The sequence below is a fragment of the Nanorana parkeri genome, unplaced genomic scaffold (genome assembly GCF_000935625.1).
Source record: "Nanorana parkeri isolate BGI_ZX_2015 unplaced genomic scaffold, ASM93562v1 scaffold167, whole genome shotgun sequence".
In the NCBI taxonomy this organism is placed as follows: domain Eukaryota; kingdom Metazoa; phylum Chordata; class Amphibia; order Anura; family Dicroglossidae; genus Nanorana; species Nanorana parkeri.
Window position 1 is genome coordinate 1,712,194 of NW_017306435.1, and position 15,733 is coordinate 1,727,926.

The following is a 15,733-nucleotide window of genomic DNA, read 5'->3' on the forward strand; positions in this document are numbered from 1 at the left end:
TTTGTTGTTTAGAATTTCTAAAACATTTACCTTTGTACCATTCTGTTTTTTGTGACTTGATTTTTTAAATAATGTTTGTGTTATTTTATATGTTATTTTATAGTGGTGATTTGTTTGTATATTAGGGGAATAATATATATTAAGATCTAGTTGACATTTTTTTTGAATATTACCTAAAACAATGTGACATTTTTAATCAATAGAATATAATAAGAAAGTTAATATTTTGTAATGGGTTCTTGATACAGTTGGCAGAAGAATTGCAACATTACAAGCAATCATTTATAAATATATAAAATGTGGCCATTGGCAATGTTTTACATTCAGAATGGCAGCTAGGTTAGTTCTGAAAACAGGTGTAAATAATCCAGTAACAACTGAGTCTCGGTCATCTGTCATCTGGAATGGCAGATAAACAAGAGAGACACTCTATCACATATATCTGTTGGAAGTACAAACGGAAACACTAAAGACATATAATTTTATGACTTGTAGTTGCATGCAAATTTGTAATTTATAAGAAATCATTTAAATCATTAAGATGGTGTTATCTGTGCAGTACAATTCTGGCTAGTCATACAGTCATTATGACTTACTAGTGGTAGTAGATGGGTAGAATGCACAAGGTAAACAGGGACTTCTCAATGGTGGCACCATTTAAAAATGCTAGACCAATTTGTGGCTTGCATCATTCTCCAATGGAATTCAGAGCTTCATTTTCTAATGTAGTTTAAAGCTTTTGATAAACATAAAAATTCTGTAACCGCATTTCACAGAATTCTAGAGGGCTTCTGTGATCAGTATTGGTCCTTTAAATTCAATGGGAGGCAATTTGCACAAAGTTTATTGAGAAAGCACATGTTCTGGTAATGCAAAACATACACAGGGTGGTATTCCATAATGGGCAAAAGATTTATGCCAGGCCAGAACGTCATTGCTCCCTTGAAATTTAATCTAACCTAACTGTGCATAATAAAAATGCCAAAACCATGTTCCAAATAAACCTTATTTAATGAGTAAATGCTTTTTTTAAGCACTCTCCAGTGCAGTACATACGCTTTTTTGGGTCCAACTGTTTGTGTTTTGTAGCTACCTGCTCTGTAGAACTTCATATGCCCTTTAATTACATTTATAACCCTGGTCTGTTTAAATGTGAGCACATAACAGCAATGTCTGTTAATTGGTGTGTCTACAGGGAGAGCAGCTTAGAGTCAAAGGGCTCCTCCCAAGTGCCTGCTCTGCCCATAGTGACAACACGCTGTAGAAGAGAACCTTACATCTTTGAGTACTTCTACTTCTGGGTTTATCTTATAAAATAAGTAGTGATAGCATGCAGAATAGGGCTGTCAATGCTGACCACCTTTTTAAATATATCACTTGCCTGGGAGTTATGCTAACCCACAGCTTCACAACTTTATTTATCACTGACCTAAGAGTTCAAGAATATCAGAGAAAAGCCCTTATCTGTAAATTTGTACAAAGAGACACAAAGTACTGAGAGGATCAGCATAATAGGGAGGCAACTAGCATTTTCAGAAGGAGAGGACTGAGATGGGATCCTCTATGTTCCCCTTATACTATGGTTCCTTTAAAACTACTGAACAATTAATTTATCTCTATATCTTCAGCTATATAAAAATGTCTGCATCACTATATGGATACTATTTTTCAGCAATTGGTATGTATTATTTCCCAGATAAATAAGTGTTGTTAAGAGTAAAATGTTTCTCATAGTGAAATGTTGGTTAAGAAAACAGAGGCAGTGAGACATGACGTGCAAATCCAATAAATATTGTAATTACGGGAACAGTGAATGCGTATGTTATTTGTACACTGCTCTGCCAACCATCACCTGTATCCATTGTTCTATTTTGTTTCATTCTGACCTTTTTTCAGTAGGATGGTTTTATTAACACCTTCCACTTATGACAGGTAAGTGCTCATTCAAAACAAACACATTAAAAAAAAGTGCATATATTTAAAGTAAATTTGAAGGGTAAAAAAAAGGAGCTTAGCCTGTCACTACTTAGTACACACCATTAGATACCTGAGCTTAGCTCTGCCTTGTTCACCCACCACTAGGTATGAAGGCACACATGTACTGCCTCCTTGCCTCCCAGGTCAATCACTAGCCCCATCCCCATCCATGCCACATAAGGTGTTAAAGTAGAATCATTTTCCATCGCATTTCTTGCTTGTGTCGTTTCAGCCCTGATGAGACTTTGATAACCCCTGAAATGCGTTGGTGATAACATCTGTTGTCATTCCAAATAATGGTTTATAAATTAGATTTTTGGATTCTACGTCAATCACTTTGGTACTCACTTTGCGTTTCATACATTTAGACTGTCACTTGAGGGCCAGGGAGAAAGTTCATCACTGCAAAGCAGAAGTGAAACACATTACAGAACATTTACAAACATTACAGTGCACCTAATCTGGCTAACTTCTGTGCACTAACCTCTATAATTGCAAAGTGAAGGTGCCTGTGAACGGCCCGACAAACCCTGTCCCACTTTGCCCCTTTGTTTCTGTGACACTGTTTCTCAGTCAGGGCTTCCTGTTTGTGCAACACCAGCCCTGGCCACGTGTGATGCAAGGGAGACAATCCATTACATTGCAGAAAACTAGAAAGGAACTCTTGTGACTCTCAGAGCTTTTTGCTTTAGCATCTTGTAGATACTGGAAATGCGATTAGTAGTGTGCCAGGAGAATGAACCTGAAATATGATAGCAAAAATGGAGCACAGCAATGATTCTTTTCCTGCAGGAAGCATCTAAGTGAAAGTTACCTTGGTCAAGCAACAATTTAAAAAACCTATGGATGTGTGGCTTTAGTTCCTCTTCAAATGCATTGGATAAGATACTCCATTTAAATGCATGCAAAATGATTCAGGGAACCATCCTACCTGCTGAATTGCTCTAGTTTCATCCCTAGGGGAAAATGGAAGCAAGGAGCTGGATACGGATCACCATAAGGTTGAGAAAAGTCCTTAAAGTAGCCACATGGCTTGTGTTCAGTGGCTCTCCACAAAGGGGGGATCTCCCCGGGGGGTGGCCAGGGTCAGTCGAGTTGAGAAGTCTATGGGTATATAAACCAAAAGGAGCACCAGATGTTCAAATGAGTCCAAAAAGCATTTACTTAATTCCTCCGATGACAGCAGGAAAAAAGTGTCGGCCAGTATATTTCGGGGGCCAAACAATCCCTCTTCATCAGGACTTAAGCACTTATCAAAATGTCAAATTGAACTCAGAGCATAGCTTCTGGGTAATTAAATCTACACGCAGGAGCTGATCAATGGATGGGTGCCCGTGTCTGTAACAGAGCAGCACCTATACCTAAATCAGGCTCCAATCCTCCTTTGGAGAGAGGAATTAAATAAATGCTTTTTGGACTCTAAGAACATTTGTTTGGTGCTCCCTTTGGCTTATATACACCTAATTTTGATCCTGACATAGATCTTCAGCACCTTGCTGACCCACCTGCTAAATCCCTAAAATGACTACTATCTTTATGTTGTAAATTAGCCTGACCTGTGTCAGGCCTGTGTGTTCACTAGCTGGAACTTCCCCATCTGAACCCACTGCAGCCTCACTTACACCCACTTTAATATGAGAGGTAGGTTACAAATCACAACCATGTGGCAATTTTGCCCATAACACACGTAAGAGGTTTGTTAAATCTGCTTGTGAGGGATTATATTAAATTCAGATTAGGAGTATACTGAATGGATTTATTAAGGCTGATTTACTTACGGAGTTTAGTATGTTTTTACTTTAAAAAGGAGTGAAAAAGAATTTCAGTTATCCGGTCATGTGAAAAGCAAATCCCAGTTTACTTGTTTCATTTGCCCAGGATTGGATAATCAAAGTAATTATTATTTACTGAGTGTACATTATCAACTCCTTTGGTAAATCAGCTTCATGGTCATGAGCACAATTGCGGTGTTTCCTGGATAGCATTGACAGTTCACTGATTGTTGCCTGGGGTTACTCTTTGGAGGATATCTATTACTAAAAACATGTCACATCAATGTCACATGCTCTTGTAAAGTGTACAATGCTCTTGTAAAGTGGCCATTCTGCCATAGCAAATATATAATCCAACTCAGGATTTAAGATAAATGGTTTTCGGTCAATATTTTTGGGATTATTTTAAGTTTATGTTTTTATTTTATTTTATTTACATATTTACTATATCTATGCAATATTTATAAATAAACATTTATGACACAGGATACTCAAAAATTTCTCAGGATTCTCAGAGCCATTTTTCATGTACATTTGTTCTGTACGAATTGAGGCAAAAATGAATGTTATTAGGAGACATGTAAGCCTGCCAAAAATGTGTTTTGCTTCGTTTCGGATTGATTCGGATTTTTATTTCTTTCGCTTTTTGGATCTCGGATCAAAAATTAGATTCGGTTTGTTATTCGGATTTCATTTCAGAATGATCCACAACAGGAAGTCACATGACTGTGTGTATAATGCAACCCCCAACAGCCAAAAAAGCCATCTGATTGGCCAGAGAACTGTCACATGTCCAAATTGGTTTCGTTCTGAACAAAAATCGGACAGATCCAAATTTTCAGTAAACGAACATTCCGATTCGTTCGCATTCGATTTCTGAAATTCAGATGCATCTGAATAAATGCATCCAAATGTAAGGACATTTGTACAAATATCCATTCGCAACGAAACAAAATTTACATGTCTAAGTGGTCTATTCACAAAGCTGCCGAAGGATCTGGCCGTAGCTTTGGCCGATCCTTCGGCTGGCTTCGGCCCCAGGACCCCTTCGGTTCAGGAGAATAGCCCCTATTCACAATAGCCCGTACAGCTCCCGATCACGGCCGAGCAGCTCAGTCGTGCGCTGAGCCGTGCTGAAAGCCGAAGCTGGCCGAGCAATGTTGGATCGGCTGAGTCGAACTCCTTCTGCACTTCAGGTCAGCCGAACATGCTAAGCATGTTCGGCTGATCCGAAGCCACACGAAGCAAGCCGATGTACGGCTGATTTCAGCCGATGTACGGCTGAAATCAGCCGTACCAGCCTGAAGTGAATAGCCGAACAGTGTTCGGCTCACTTCACTTCTGATCGGTCATTCACTCGGCTGCCCTCGGCAGCTTTATGAATAGACCCCTAAGTATTAGTATATTTTATTTCCAGTTCAAATGTAATATCAGAAAAGTACCACATTATGACCACCAGATGAAGCTGAGGAGCATAGGAAATAAATACACCATCTAGTAGCCATAATGCAGTTTATTTCTTATATTACATTTGACCTGGACAGGGTTGGTTTACTTTGAAATGCTGTGCTGCAACCATGTAGCACGCTTTTGGGACACAGCTGTCCCATTGGCTTCAATGAGCACGTTTGGCAAGTGGCTTGCCTGCATAACCTGGCATGCCAGGGAAAATTTGCTACACAATGAAGCAATGATGGCTGCAGCATTGTATACAGACTTGAACGGCCACCATGGTAGTTTGTAGGTATGTGATTAGAGAAAAAAAAATGTAGATCAGCCACTTGATGTTACTTCCCCTTTGTGCTCGTTTGGAGCCTTAGTGATATGTCATATTATTAACCAAAGAAAAAAAGGAAACATAGGGGTCTATTCACTAAGCTTCCGTAGGCAGCTGAGTGACTCACCGACCCCAAGCGAAGTGAGCCAAGCTCTGTTCGGCTATTCACTTCAGGCTGGTATGGCTCAGCATGTTCGGCCGACCCGAAGTGCAGAAGGAGTTCGACTCAGTCGATCCAACGATCCAACATCTTACAGAAAGGATCCAACATCTGGATCGGCTAAGCCGAACCTCCGGCAGGCTACTCGCTGCTGTTCGGTCTATTCTTATAGATGCCGAACAGCAGTGAGTAAATAGTCGAATGCCGCTGAAAACGATTGTGCGGAGCTTGCAGTGACAGCTAGCTCCGCCCAACTCTTTTCTATTGGCCAGGCGGTTCTGCTGCTGTAAAAAAAAAAAAAAAAACGAAATCCCCATAGGAAAGCATAAACAGACGGGGACCTGATGGAGAACTGCAGGTCCCCCTCTGCTGATTGACAGCAGCAGTGGGCGGGTGCAATAGCTAGTTTGCTATTGGCTATTGCAAATTGAAATAGCCATTAGGAATCTAGCTATGCTTTCCGGCTGCCGTCAGAAGAAAAAAAAAGAAAAAAACGAGTAGGGAAAGGTTTACTCTGCTCGATCAAGCAGAGTGAACCTTTCTGTGAGAAGGTGTTTCTCTCCCTGGCGGCTGGGAGCCTATTAGACTCCCAGAGCGTCCGGGGGAGGATTGACAGATGCGTTCCTGGTTACCAGGTAACCAGGAACGCCATCTGACATTACACACTAAGAACACAGAGAGGCCGCTTTCAGTGTATAATGACAGCGTCACTGGTTAGCTGGTAACCAGGGACGCTGATCTCTCTGCAAGTGGCCGGAGCCAGCCGTGAGATGACGGCTGGCTCCGCCCAGCTGTCAGAAGCAGGCTGTCGGCCGACCGATGGAACTAATGGTATTTTGTATTTAGTCCTAAGCATAAAAAATAAAGAACACAAATATATACAATATTGCTATTCAGCACCACAAGGCAAACAAGATCTTTTAAAAGCATGTTTGACATCATTTTCAATGATAGGTTGTGTTTCTCATGCATCTTTTACAAAGCCTATTTATTTGAATTCATGGACAGAAAAGGGATGTCAATGGAAATCAAATGCAGCCTGGTGTGTCGGTGCAGGGATTTTCTGTGATTACGACCCTTTTAGAAAACATTGATTTTTTTAATGAGATACATTTTTCTGCGCCAAATTGGAAGGAAAACCTGCCTGGTGTAAAGCCTAAAGATTTTTTTAAAGTGATATAGAGAAACCACAAGAATAAAAAATAACAGTTGTGTTTATAAGGACTAATTGAGTAGTATTTTGTTGTTATACCCGTATACAGCGTGTTGATCATTTCCTATTGTTTTGTTCCTACGTATTTTTCCTTTCCTTGGTTTCTTTACTGCACTCCCCATGGTGACAAAGAACTTGGCTGTGATCTTCATATATTTCTCTTATACAATGTATTTTTCAATTCTATCCCAGGCTTTTCTGTTGTACAACCCCCAATCTCCCTCCCTCCCGTTTTATTCTCTTAGCACATGGAGTGTGATGTGAATTAAATGTGTTTTTGTTTTTCTGCTCCAGGTCTCAGTCTCGCACATAGGATTTTTTCCAGCCACACGCACAGGGCTTGATGCCTGTCAGCACTTAGTCCAGATCATGTTTCTCTGTGCTTTCTGAATTGTCCCTGAGGGCACTGCTGTTGTGCAAAAGAGCTAACACTCTAAATTCTATCTTCAGGATTAACCTCTCTCTGCTTCCGCACCTTTATCCCAATTTGCTTTCTTTGATATCTCAATTATTCTGTCAAGCTCAAGAATACTTAATAGGCTGTGCGAAGTGTAGAGAAAAAAATGTCTGATAGGTGAACAATCACTGACAAAGCTCTTGACAAGAAGGCAGCGAGATATAATACAAAAGAGATCTGCCAGACGGGAGACTACCGGAAGACAGATGAGCGGGTACATGTTATATTGTGCTCTTTTATGTGTTTAGTAAAATGTAGATTACAAATGAATGAATGCATCAAGTGTGATAAATCAGATCTTCTTAGCATTGTAAAGCACATCTGTAACATGGAAGAAAAATCCAGCACTGTAGAGGAAATTCAGGCATTACCAAAACTGCTTTTATGTTACTCTGTCATTGCCGAATAAACAGCAGTGAAAAATCAGCACTTTTTATGTAAATGTCTAATGCAGGGGTAGGTCAACATCGGCACTCCCGTTGTTGTGGAACTACAAGTCCCATGAGGCATTGCAAATCTCTGACAGCCACAGGCATGACTCTCAGAGGTAGACCCATGATGTGATGTGTGGTTTTATCACAGCTGGAGTGCCGAGCTTGCTGACCCCTGGTCGAAATCATAGCTGCATGTTGTCAGACTGTTCTGTGCAGTTCTGTGTCTGGGCACTGTAACCGCCTGCTATCTAGATACCATTCTCAATATGTGTGTTAAAATGAAATGCAAACATTTAAAATATCATCATGTAGTCTCAGCTGCTGTGAAGGTAAGAGTGGCAAAACCATTGATTCCCTTTTGTTAATTACTCGGTGATTGCAGTACAAATTGATTAAAAGTGATTTATGTATTGTTTCAATCATGTATCAAACTCACTTTAAAGTGGACCTGAACTCAAAAGGTGAGGATTTGCTATGTTATAGGGAACATTTAGCTATGTTATTGTGCCTGAGCTGTACCCTAAAGAGTCTACCTTTTGTCTGCAATTCCTCCTGAGAAATATCAGGTGACTTCCTGTGATGTGACGGTGCCTAGGCACTCCTGTCTCTACAGCCTCAAAACAGGATATCTGCAGTGTGAGATCATTTCAGGCACTGTGGCCTCTGATTATTAGGAGATTTGGAGTGAGATGTGGTGATCTCTCTGCTGTGCTGCTCTCTGTTCTCCGTGCTGGAAGCTCTGACATGAGGAAGCAAGATGGCTACCAAGATGGCGACTCCACACAGAGACAAAGTGCAGAACAAGGCATGGTAGGTCAGTAATGGGGGAAAAAATCAAATGCATGGAGACCACAGACAACACTGGTTACTAGTTCTTTTACCTCTGACGTTTGGGACCAGCTTTGAGTTCGGTTCCTCTTTAAATAGGATACCATTTTGTTCCTGACAAATATCAATTATGGAAAGGAATAGCAGAGAATCTCTTCTAACCAAAGACTACACCATACATTGAACTACTGATTTTATTTAAAACTCAAACCAAACTATTTGTTTTCAATTGCATGAAATGGAGACATGTTAGCACCTCTGTCAGGTTTTTATGACTGTTTCTGCACTTCTGGGTAGATTTATTCTTAATACCCACATACTGTTATGTCACTCAGGATGTCATCAGAGCAAAAAGTGTTGTGAAATATCCTCCATGGGATTACAGACAGCATTAATAACCCAACAGAGGCTATAACCCTTCTCCATTCTACTGAAAGAGAGTTTTATTGCTGTTTGTGTCTCCTTTGGAGAGATTTTCCCTATCACAGTGACAGGAATTGATGGGAAATCTCCCTAGCAATTTACCAATAAACAATAAAGAAATTAATGATGGCAGAATATAGAAAATTTACTTTTTTTCATTCATTTTCATTTTGAAGAGGAGCTTCACCCAACCTGGCTAAATTCAATTTTACATCCCTAATAGCCTTCCCTTCATGAAAAACATACTTACTTGTCTATGGAGTCCAGCGTTGTCTTTATTGCAGCCTTGAAGTTCTCCTTGTGCTGCTCTGCTCCTGCACTGCCATTTTGAAAAATGAGACACACACAGCTTACCAGTACACACAAGGGTGGATTCATAGGACCCTGCAAGAGAAAGGAGTCGCTCTAAAACAGGATATTAGGGCCAGTGCTCAGGAAACCAGCCGATCCTGCAGGAAGCCGCAACTTTTAAACATTAAGAAGCAGCATTCATTGTAAGTGATTTAATCAGAATTCAAATAGCTTAAAAACCTTTTGACTTCAATATCAGTTTAAAGATCTAGAAGCATTGTATGTTTATGAGAGGAAATACAGTCTGTCCCCTTTGTCTTGGGGACAGACAAATTCACAAACTGTTCAGAATAGCCTGCAGTCTGACAAAGGTCTCCTCCACAGAAACATCTAAAAGGTAAGAAATATTTTTGTTTAATTCTTTTCAGTTCTGCTGTGTGAATAGGAACACATGACAAACATATAGCGGTGTTTTCTCAAATTGGAATGCAAACGTGGAAATACACTTTAACAAATATGCTTTGTTAGCGAGGCCACTAAATTTGCCATGTGCTTCCAGCTTTCCCCTCTTGTACATAATTCTATGTAAACCCCCCCCCCCGAGCTCTTCCTTCCGAAGCAGCATGTGTTCATCTAAGCTCTACCCTGAGCGGATACACTATATTGTTGTGGAAAGGACATATCACATAGCACCATCTGCAGCACACTGCAACTCACAACAAATGCTAAATGTTGGAAATGGAAATGTGTTGCAGACGAGTACATTTGAAGAATAATATATGTGTCTAAATAACCTTATAAATGTAGGTCTAATCTACAATGATAATAGTGCTCAAGGAGCTCATTCTATTCATTTATTTGAAGCTCCGGGGGAATTTCCCTGATTAACTTTTTGGTTTACAGCTCATTGTTTCTAGTTATCTGTACACCCCTTTCATACTTTTGCTGTTACACTACTTCCCAAATCTTGTAGACTTTTATGGTGCGTTGGGCAGTGTGAGTCACATTGTGTTTGTAATTCGGGAAAGTAGTCTTAGTCACAGCCTTAGCGTATGTCTTATTTTCATGTATCACTCCCTTTCTCTGAGTTCCTGAGATGTGAAGCATCTCTCCCCATGTCATTGCACACATCTCTGTCTCTCATTGCATATCAAGCTCTCCCCACCACTCTTTCCCAATCCCCCAGGCTGTGATACTTGGAAAAGCTTTTATCGGAGGTGTGATTATTATCTGACCTCAATCTGACAGCTGCAGCAGGGTAGTGATGACATGAGGAGGGGGGTAATGATAGAAGCCAGGTAGGGGTTAAACAGGACACTGCTAGAATACTCTGTGCTGGAAATTAATTGTATGGATGAAAAACGAAGGAAGCAAATAATTAGGCAAAAGCTTGGCAATTACTGAAACGAAATAAAATCTATAGTTTTTGTTGTTCGCTGTCAAGTCATTTTGTGTAGGGCAGAAGATTCCTTGTGGATTCAAATTAAATTATGGATGAAAATGGAGCATTACTGGGCATTTCCACTAATGTCTGATTTTGGACAAGCTACAATCTATTCCTCCATGTCATGTAATGTATTACAGGAAGTGAAATGACAACTTGCACTTGAGTGGCCCGTAAAGAGTTAAAATCATTTGACCTAAATTTGTAGCTTCGAAAACAAGATTATGCGAGTAGCATATACCAATACACTTAAGGGCCCGTAAACACTGTTGCAATCTAATACAGAAGTTGCAACGGACTAAAACGCATGTATCTGATCAAAAAATAATAGTTTTCTATGTGCCATAGCGATGACTGGCGATGTTCAGTTGCTGAAAATGCCAGTCATTGATTATAGTGTAAGCAAGCCCTAAAGGTGCCCATACACCTTACAATTATCTGCAGATTTTCTGTGGTCAGATGGAAAAAGTGCAACAGATTGGCCCAGGTGGAGATTACTCCATCCACACAATTAAGTGTAGATGGAGGAATCTGTTTCCACCTTTTCCATCTGACCACAGAAAATCTGCAGATAATTGTAAGGTGTATGGCCACCTTTAGTGTGCTGGTAGACCCATAGAAGTCAATGGCAGCACATCAAAGTGCAAAACAGGTGTTTTAGCAACAGTCTTGATCAAAGGCTATTAACTCTATCCGCACCAAAATTTAGATCCAAAAGAGCATTGCAAATGCACCGCAACCTGCGTCAATAACACATGTCTACACACAAAGGAAATGCATGTTGACTCATGCCACTGCACCGGCCTAAAAACACACCTCTACGTACATGCAAAGTTCTAAATGGGCCCTTAGGGCTATTCCGAAACCCACAAATCTATGAACCATTCTGGAGCCATTCATGCTAACATGGACGCCAGCAGGCAATTTGAAGCAATCAGGAACTGTTCTTACACAGATGACAGTAGAAATTGGCCAACATCATTTGATACCAGGCACGTTGGCTACCTTTTGGTCACAGTGGCTTTAGGGCATTATTGTAAGCTGGCCATACTCATGTAATTTTTTCTACAACTACAACTCTGTTAGCATGCATGGGGCAATCCCCTCCCCTGATGGTTTAATGTATTCTGACAGCAGTGGGCATGCCACTGTCAGAATACCAGAATAGTGACTGCAGTTAATTGGGTGTAGAGGCGTCCCCAGGCTGGATGTCACACGTACGCATGTAATGATGTCACATGCACGTAACTGCCGGTGGCCATCTCAGTGATTGACGCCAGCACAGAGAGCAGGGGAAGTTTATCTGGTAGGATAAGGTATGTTGCTGGGTCCCCTCCTCTCTCGTGCAGCTGTTGGGCTTTCCGTCCATGACCGAGTGCTCGACTTTTCAGAGGGGGTGACACCAAAACTGTCAATCATTTTGGTGTCACCTGGTGTGGGCCGCACCCCTCCGCACCACTCTTGTGATGTCACTGATTGGGTGCAGTCACTGTTCTGCTGATATTTTTCAAAAACCAGCTCCTTTGACAAAAGTTGATAAAAAAATCGACTTTTGTTGAACAGGGGGTCTCGATGGGGCCACACACTGGTTGAATTGTCAGTAAGAGTCGGATGAGATTCAACCAGTGTATAGTCAGCTAACCAACCTTGTTGTATAATTATGTAAAATACTCTTATCAATGCTTTCAGTACACAGTTTAAATCCCATCTCCAGGCAAACCAAAAACTACCCTTGCAGTGGGGCTACCTCACACTGCAAGGGTTAAGTGCTCGTTTATGTCTAGGGGACCAGAGTAAAGCACTTTTACTTACCTGATCCTCACTCCTCCAGCGGTCAGCCCTTAAAGGTGGCCATACACTTTACAACCATCGCAAGACCTTAGTCTTGCGATGGTTGTAAAGAAATTTAAAAAACTTACAATCTGCCCATCTTGGACAGGCAGACCGTACTTGCGATCATCGCAAGCCCGCCCCGCTGAGGGGCGGGCTTCCAATGACCGCAATGCTGAATGGCCAGTGCCCGTTCGGCATTTGTCTCACGAGCATGCCACAAACCAGCTGAAAATCATAAGATTTTCGGCTGGTTTTCGAACATGCTCCTTAGACAAAAGACGTGCGACCGTACAGTAAAAACGGTTGCGCGCCTTTCATACACTTTGCGATTATCGTACAATCGCGGGATTGCCAGCGATTATCGTGCAATAATCTCACAGTGTATGGGCACCTTTATTCTCTCCCTTCCACTGGGGGAATGTCCCTGAGTGTTCTCGCATCAAATGCAGGTCTATGGAACTTGTAAATAAGTGTGTAAATAAGCCCTTAGTATGTTGGCAGGCCATAGGCAGCACAGGAAAACGGGTGCTTTGGAAACAGTCTTGATCAAAGGCTATTAACTCTATCCACTCCAAATTCTAAATGAAATCTAGATGAAATCCGCAGTCTTTAAACTCCTGGAGTGAAGGGGAGAGGAGGCTGCAGAAACCGGTCTAGAAGCCTGGTGGGAGTGGGGATCAGGTAAGTAAAATAGCTTTTCTTCTCCCCTAGGCATAACCAGACACTGCAAGGGTAGTTTTTTGGTTTGCCCAAGAATGAGCTTTAATAACACATGAAACAATTTGCCATTTTAGAAGCACAGTTGCCAGGACTGGTAAATTAATGCATGTTTTCTAATCAAAAAGCACATGTGACTTTTGACCTCCCTATGGAACGCGTGTTGTAGTCACAGTACATACAGCATGATATTGCATTAAACAGTGCCACATGCAGGGTCAAACCTCTTGCCTTGCGCATTAAAAGCAATTTCTCTCAATACCTCTAGCTGATTGCCTCTTTCCATTTTACAAATTCTGACAGATAGCAGACGGCGCAGGAGGAACAGATTATGAGGATCCTGACTCTGGCTGAGGGATGGAGTTTTGGCTCATTATGCTGTTTTGGGGTTGTGTCCAGCCAGTTAGGGAAGGAGGAGAAAAAGAGGGAATGTGTTTATTAAATTCATCCGGTTAACAGAGAAGAAAAGGAGACAGTCAGGTAAGAAAAGCTGACTCTATTAATCTAGGGGGGAAGAGATTTGTGAAAAGATGAAAAGGAACATCAGAGGACCAAAAAAAAAGACTGAAAAGAGCAAAAGGGATATCTGGTTACATAAGTAGGAGTTAATGTCACGGAGATGATCACAGAGCATGTCCCAAAGAGCACTGAGGAGAGTAAAACTCAGCGTTCACAGAATACAATGAACATATTAACCTGTAATTATAACTAAAAAAGTCAAAGAAGCAAGTCAAAGACGGGTCACTGTGGAACAGTGGAAAGAAACGTTTTCATGTTATGCATGCAGAACATTTGGCTTAGTCATGTGGGAGAGAAGCGTGTGAACAGGGCCTGGCAGAAATCCTACAGCTCCGTCTCCAGACGGAGACAGAATGGAGGGAGGGTGATGTCAAACAAAACAAGAACAGTCAGAAAGGAAGATATGGAGAGGAGATATTAAAAAGTCCCGAATAAAAGGCAGATGTGATGCCTTATCATGTCATCAGACTGGAATTCCAAATAATAAGATACTTCCTTCGCAGTTAAGAGCTTAAAGTGTATGTTGGGGCAAAATGAAAGAAACAAAAAGCATTTTAGTGTGTCTTTGCAGTACGTGTACGCTTCGCCAGTTTTGATGCCGTTAAAACACTGCAAGTACAGAAAAACAACTGCTGTTCTAAAAAGGAAAAACAGTAAAGAACTGCACCTAGCTTCCTATGATGTCAGTATGGGCCGGGAATGTGACGTCTAATCTGGTGAGAATGTAATGTCATACTGACGTCATAGGAAGCTGGGGTCGGTTCTTAACTGTTTTTCCATTGGGTGATTAGGTTAATTGTATGTCTATATATTGTATGTGCATTACTGCACATACGTCACCTTGCACGGCCCCCGAAACGTTGCCTCAATGTGCAGGGCCGGATTTACTTTCTCTGCTGTCCCAAGGCCAGCTTCCTCAATGTGCCCCCAACCCCCCTCCCCCCCCAAATGTGTGCTAATATCCAGGGCCAGATTTACTCTCTCTGCTGCCCCAAGGCCAGGTTCCTTAATGCGCCCACCTAGCCGGCAAACCTCCCCCCATGAAGAATGGCAGACCTGCAGGCTGCATACAATTTCGCCGAGATCACCTGTACAAAACAAGCGGTGGCTTCCCCGCTGTACATTTAGCTCTGCTTGCCCAAAGCAGGGCTAAATGTAGAAAACAACTATCCACCCAGGCATCGGGAGATACAAAATTCCATACCCCTTCTGCCCCTCTACTCCCTGCTGCCCCTTGGTTGGCCTTATGGGAAATCCGGCCCTGTCAATGTGACAATATGCGTCAATAAAGGACAACACTTGACCACATTGTTTGGTGTGCTGGTGATATTCTGTTTTATGTATTTTGCAACAGATTCACACTTAATTTTCTTGTTGGAATATCTATCTGTGCGCCACTGATAGCTTATTGTGCCAAGTATCCCTGCTGCACTAAAACCGCTATGTTGTCAGCCCTTCTAACTGGACTAGAGAACTCCAACTATTCCCCACTACTTTGCCCCACACCACATGCACTCATTATTATCAAAATTATGATGCTGCATTGACGCCCAAAAGCATGCAAAAACACACACTAAGGTGAATTCAATATCCCATTTGTGCCAGAATTCTGGAGTTAATGCTGCTGAAGAAATGTCTGCACCAAATTCAAAAACATGCTTCACCATTTTTCAGACCTCTACTGACTCCTGCACCAGTTTCATTCTGGCGCTGTGCTTGTGACATATTCAATAAATAAACCCCAACAGTTCGGTAATAAGAAATGTGATGAAAAGTAAGGCCAAGTGCTTTTAGTGTAACTAGTCTGTCCCACATTCATATTGTATATGTCTGTCACAGTATGCGACACATACTTCAGGTGTGACATTGCTTGAAGAGGAAAGTGGGG